General features: G+C 43.7%; 1 non-coding gene across 1 annotated transcript; it reads right to left on the bottom strand.

Annotated features, from left to right (window-relative positions):
* Window positions 1-361: 361 nt before the first annotated feature.
* Window positions 362-513, bottom strand: LOC120967733 (U1 spliceosomal RNA). The gene has a single exon (XR_012188315.1). It is a non-coding gene; the product is annotated as a U1 spliceosomal RNA (small nuclear RNA).
* Window positions 514-6,158: the final 5,645 nt, after the last annotated feature.

Below are 6,158 nucleotides of genomic sequence, written 5' to 3'. Positions count from 1 at the left end.
AAGGTGACTCCGGCATCTGCTAACTCTGTACTCTGAAAAGGGCTCATTACCCATTTGCTGAGATGCACTGATTCAACATGTCAGGTTCTTAGAATATAACAAAGACTTGCACATATCATTTGTAGCCTTCTCCTATGCATGACATCATGTACATATATGAAAAAAATTGATCCAATTTCACCATATTTCAAATCCAATCAAGCGAAACATATTGCCAATTTAGTATGAATTGTGCCTTTGAGCCACGTCCAACAGGTTTTCAAAAGAACACCCATGATAATTTTGCATGGTCTTGAAACTCAATCAAATTGACAGGTAAATGTTTGAACTTACAAAACTAAAATTTGAAGATAAGAATTGGCAGAGGCCACGTACCTCCTCTATCATAAACTACGGCGTTTACTCTCCCCCGAGGGGAGATGATAGACCAACGCGCTCGCCAAGTGCAATGCGAGTCATTGACCTAGGCAACACCCCTTCTTGATCGGCCGGCGACCCCGTCCAGGTAAGTAAGTTTTACGGCTGACCTGTGCGCTGCTTATGTAGGCGCCCTTCCAGCCCCAAGGCGGCTCGGCTGCCGAGGTGGTACTAAACCGCGCGGTACCTACTCTTTACGCTTGTTCGTTCTTCTCTCCAGGCACGCCACGAGGGGAAATAAGTCTGGTTCAGGAAGCATACGCAGCGTCGCAGCCACGCGCACGACCCGAGCCACCAAGATCGATCTTCTGCTGCACGAGCCGCTGGAACGCCCGCGACGCGCGATCGATCGGTGCCGCCGGTGGCGCCCAGAGAAGAACAGGGCACGGCGTACGGCGATCGAGCGATGTACAGATGAACCAGCGAGCAGTTCGGGTTTGTCGTGTCGGCACCGTCGCCGCCGAGCAGTTCAGGCTATTTTGACGACGACGGCACTCTGGTGAGACGACAATGACGACCGAGACACACTGTTGTGGACTGCTGATACGCTTTATCTTCGACGCCTCGCATGTATGGAGGCCAGCAGCGTTCCGTCTGCACGCCGCTGTGTAGCGTCAACAAGCTGTCGCCACAATTGCTGTGTTTCCAGGTTTATTTCTCTCCAATTCCTGTCGTCAGACCATTGAAGCAACTAGGGTTCTTGTTCCAAATCCTGACTCAGACTGCGGCCTTTACTGCCTGCATTTCAGGTGCCCAGACTACACTGCATCTTATACAACAATCAACAATCAAGACAGGAGGTCGGGAATGCAAAATTAGCTTTTTCAATAAAGGGCAACTTTATTATTTCAAAATGTAGCATCAAGCGGGTACAAAGCATGATTAGTACACCCGGCCTCTGCATAACTAAGATGCACACAGCCTAATCCAGAAGTCTGACAAAAATTCATGAAATAAAAATCGATAAATAGGCAACAGTAGAGTTCTTTAGACCGACACTATGCCTATGTCGAAGAAGGTGGTGGATCGATCCGTAGGTTATGCTGCCACCCATGTTGGGAAAAAACCTCTGTAGCCACCTGCTCCAATCGCGTACACACCATCATGAACAGCAATTGGTACTCCGGCCATTGTAGCATAGACCACATATGTAGCGAGTGCGTACACCGGAAAATAACCTGTTGAGGAGAAGCATTTTTGTTATTAAAAATCAAATCATTTCTACATAGCCAAAACGACCAAATTAAGGCATACGTTCCCATCCTTATTAGCGTTTTGAACCTATTTGTAATACCGTCCAACCAATGACCAAAAATATTGGCAACACTTGTGGGCGGATACAAATTTGACGCTATTTGGATGACTGACCACGTAGAACGTGCAAACTTGCATTGGAAAAAGAGGTGTTTGATTGTCTCGTCATGAGTACAAAAAGAACACTTCTTACTCCCTCGCCAGTTTCGCCGTGCGAGGTTGTCTTTGGTTAACACAACTCCTCTATGAAGATACCACATGAAAATTTTCACTTTTAGTGGAATTTTAGACTTTCAAATTTTCTTATTATTACTCATTGGTACCTCAGCGTGCGTGAGTGCACGGTACATAGAATCTACTGTAAAAGACCCTGATGTAGTAAGGTTCCAGCGAAACACATCCCGACCTTGTGCCAGGTTAATCAAATCCAGCCGGGATAAAAGATTATGCCATGACACAAGCTGGGGGCCAATCAAATCGCGCCTGAACGAAATATTCGGCGGGGAAGAACCGAGCACGTGCGTAATAGTATTATTCTTATCGCGAGCGATGTTATATAAGGCTGGATATTGTTCTCTGAGACTGGCATTGCCTAGCCAGATGTCTTCCTAGAAACGAATCTCCGGCCCGTCCTTTATCGCGAAAGACCCAAAGCGAAAGAGATGTTTCTTTGCCGCCATTAGGCCAGCCCAAAATTAGCTATATTATCACAAGAATACAGCACAAAACCTTTTTTTAGAATCAACATAGAAACATATTGAAGGTTATGATTTACTTCCTGAAACCAAAATTATTGATATCCAAGTATTTGACATGGAAGAGTTTACTAAAATTGAAAATAATTTGACATGAAACCGAAACTAAAACCACCATACACTGAATGTGCATTACTAAGAGGTTGGAGATTCCAGTAGCTAAGGGTTTCCTAAAATAATTTTAGAATACGAAGAAAGAAGCACAGGACCTGTATTGTCGTGCTTCTATTAATTGTTCCTTCAGCTCACTATTTCACTTGCGATGCATCAGAAGCAAAGGTGCAAAACATCTAGTTGTCAAGGACACTGCAGCAAGATCATCGAGGATAACTTGCAGACAATAATATTTCTTCCTCCATAGTGTATTGCCTGCTTGCTTCCACAATAACTCCTTCAGTTGGTACACCTTGACCTCCATAATATCTCCTTGGTGAAGCAGTATCAGGTGCCACACGCATATTAACTCTCAGAATTCCAAGTTTCATCTCCACCTGAGTCAATTGCAAGAAACCATCACATTTGTGGCTAGGTTTGCAGGAAACTACCAACTCGTTAATCTGTTGCAAAAAACACCGTAAAATCTCTTAACCCGTTGCAAAAAGCACTGAACAGCCGTTTAGCCTCGTTTGATCTCTTTTCCGACAGGTGGGCCCCGAAAACGCTGATGTGGCATGACGGACAGGCAAACGGCGCCATTAGGAACAAAACGATCAAGACGCCGCGCCGGTCGGTCCTTGTCAGACAACCCCCCCTCCTCGCGCCCCTGTCCTCTCTCTCGCCCCGCTCCCCTCTCCTCTCTTGCCCCTGCTCGCCGCCGGTGATGGCCACCTCGCGTGGCGGTGATGATGGCGGTGGTGCTGGCGATGCATCTGGTGGCAGTGGTGCTCCTGCAGATCCAACAGAGGTTTGCGGCAGTTCAAACCCATCTCAGGCTCCACCTCTTCCACAGCCGTCGTCGCCGCCTTACTGTGTTGAGTACGCGGCGGCGAGGGCGTTCGCCAAGGCCGTGAAGGAAGATCCAGAGGGGATCCATCACTACACATCCTCCTTCGGCGGTGTCTCGTAAGGTTTCTCTTTCCGTACCCCGATTTGGTTTCTAGGGTTACGGTTCTAGGGTTAGGGTTCTAAGTGGTTGTGATTCTAGTGTTATAGGATTATTGTTGTAGGTTGTTTATGTGGTCAGACATGTAAGTGAAGTGTTTATGTAGTTCTAGGGTTCTAAGTGTATGTAGTAGGCACCTAAACGTTAACTGAAATTACTGAATGTTAAACTCAATTTGAACCTACTCAATTACATGAAATTACTGAATATTAAACTCAATTTCAACCTACTCAATTATTGAATTTAGAACTAAATTTTTAAATGAAAATGTTATTGAATTTATAACTGAATTTATAACTGAATCCTGTACTGAATTGTTAAGTGAACAAATTACTTTAACTGTATTTTGGACTGAAACTATAACTGAAACTTTAACCGAAACTTTAACTGAATAGTTTACTCTAACTGAATTTTTAACTGAAACTGTAATTTTTACTTAAAATGTATTTTTAACTGAAACTTTAGTTAAATCTTTAAGTGAAACATTAACTGAATTGTTTCTACTAACTGAATATATAACTGAATCTTTAACTCTTAACTGTATTTTAACCGAAACTGTATTTTTAACTGAATCTTTAACTTTTAACTGAATTGTTTACTTCAACTGAATTGCTTTACTTGAACTGTAGATTGAATGATGAAGTGTGGGAAGTCAGATTCCATTTCCATGACAGAGATAATCTTGAAAGAAGCCTAAATGTGGATGATATCACATTTTACAAGCTGATTGCACTAATAGAGCTTGAAGGATATGGGATGACAGACTTTATGTATTATGTCAGAGATCTAGGTGTCGGGGTTTCAGGTATGGAGGAACTGACAGATGATGATAAGGTGGAGGAAATGTTGGATGACCTAGTTATCAAAGGTCAGAAGGTGGTGAACATAACAGTCATCAGAAGTGATGCTCCAAGACCAAGTGATTTGAACACTGGACTAGTTTGTGAGGAGCAGGTTCCATTGTCTGAAATAGGTGTGTGATGTCTACTACGCAACCTTCTTCTTGTAGACGTTGTTGGGCCTCCAAGTGCAGAGGTTTGTAGGACAATAGCAAATTTCCCTCAAGTGGATGACCTAAGGTTTATCAATCCATGGGAGGCGTAGGATGAAGATGGTCTCTCTTAAACAACCCTGCAAACAAATAACAAAGACTCTCTTGTGTCCCCAACACACCCAATACAATGGTAAATTGTATAGGTGCACTAGTTCGGCGAAGAGATGGTAATACAAGTGCAATATGGATAGTAGATATAGGTTTTTGTAATCTGAAAATATAAAAACAGCAAGGTAACTAATGATAAAAGTGAGCACAAACTGTATTGCAATGCTAGGAAACACGGCCTAGGGTTCATACTTTCACTAGTGCAAGTTCTCTCAATAATAATAACATAATTGGATCATATAACTATCCCTCAACATGCAACAAAGAGTAACTCCAAAGTCACTAATAGCGGAGAACAAACGAAGAGATTGTGGTAGGATACGAAACCACCTCAAATTTATCCTTTCTGATCGATCTATTCAAGAGTCTGTAGTAAAATAACACGAAGCTATTCTTTCCGTTCGATCCATCATAGAGTTCGTACTATAATAACACCTTAAGACACAAATCAACCAAAACCCTAATGTCACCTAGATACTCCAATGTCACCTCAAGTATCCATGTGTATGATTATACGATATGCATCACACAATCTCAGATTCATCTATTCAACCAACACAAAGTACTTCAAAGAGTGCCCCAAAGTTTCTACCGGAGAGTCAAGACGAAAACGTGTGCCAACCCCTATGCATAAGTTCACAAGTTCACTGAACCCGCAAGTTGATCACCAAAACATACATCAAGTGAATCACGTGATATCCCATTGTCACCACAGATAAGCACATGCAAGACATACATCAAGTGTTCTCAAATCCTTAAAGACTCAATCCGATAAGATAACTTCAAAGGGAAAACTCAATCCATTACAAGAGAGTAGAGGGGGAGAAACATCATAAGATCCAACGATAATAGCAAAGCTCGCGATACATCAAGATCGTACCACCTCAAGAACACGAGAGAGAGAGAGAGAGAGAGAGAGAGAGAGATCAAACACATAGCTACTGGTACATACCCTCAGCCCCGAGGGTGAACTACTCCCTCCTCGTCATGGAGAGCGCCGGGATGATGAAGATGGCCACCGGTGAGGGATCCCCCCCTCCGGTAGGGTGCCGGAACAGGGTCCCGATTGGTTTTTGGTGGCTACAGAGGCTTGCGGCAGCGGAACTCCCGATCTATTCTGTTCCCCGATGTTTTTAGGGTATATGGATATATATAGGCGAAAGAAGTCGGTCAGGGGAGCCACGAGGGGCCCACGAGGGTGGGGGCGCGCCCAGGGGGCAGGCGCGCCTCCCTGCCTCATGGCCACCTCGAAGCTTCCTTGACTTCAACTCCAAGTCTCTTGGATCACGTTCGTTCCAAAAATCATGCTCCCGAAGGTTTCATTCCGTTTGGACTCCGTTTGATATTCCTTTTCTGCGAAACACTGAAACAAGGGAAAAAACAGAAACTGGCACTGGGCTCTGGGTTAATAGGTTAGTCCCAAAAATAATATAAAAGTGTTTAATAAAGCTCATAAACATCCAAAACA

Source organism: Aegilops tauschii, chromosome 6 (assembly GCF_002575655.3).
Source record: "Aegilops tauschii subsp. strangulata cultivar AL8/78 chromosome 6, Aet v6.0, whole genome shotgun sequence".
NCBI classification, from domain to species: Eukaryota; Viridiplantae; Streptophyta; class Magnoliopsida; order Poales; family Poaceae; genus Aegilops; species Aegilops tauschii.
This window is presented reverse-complemented; position numbering and strand designations above follow the sequence as displayed.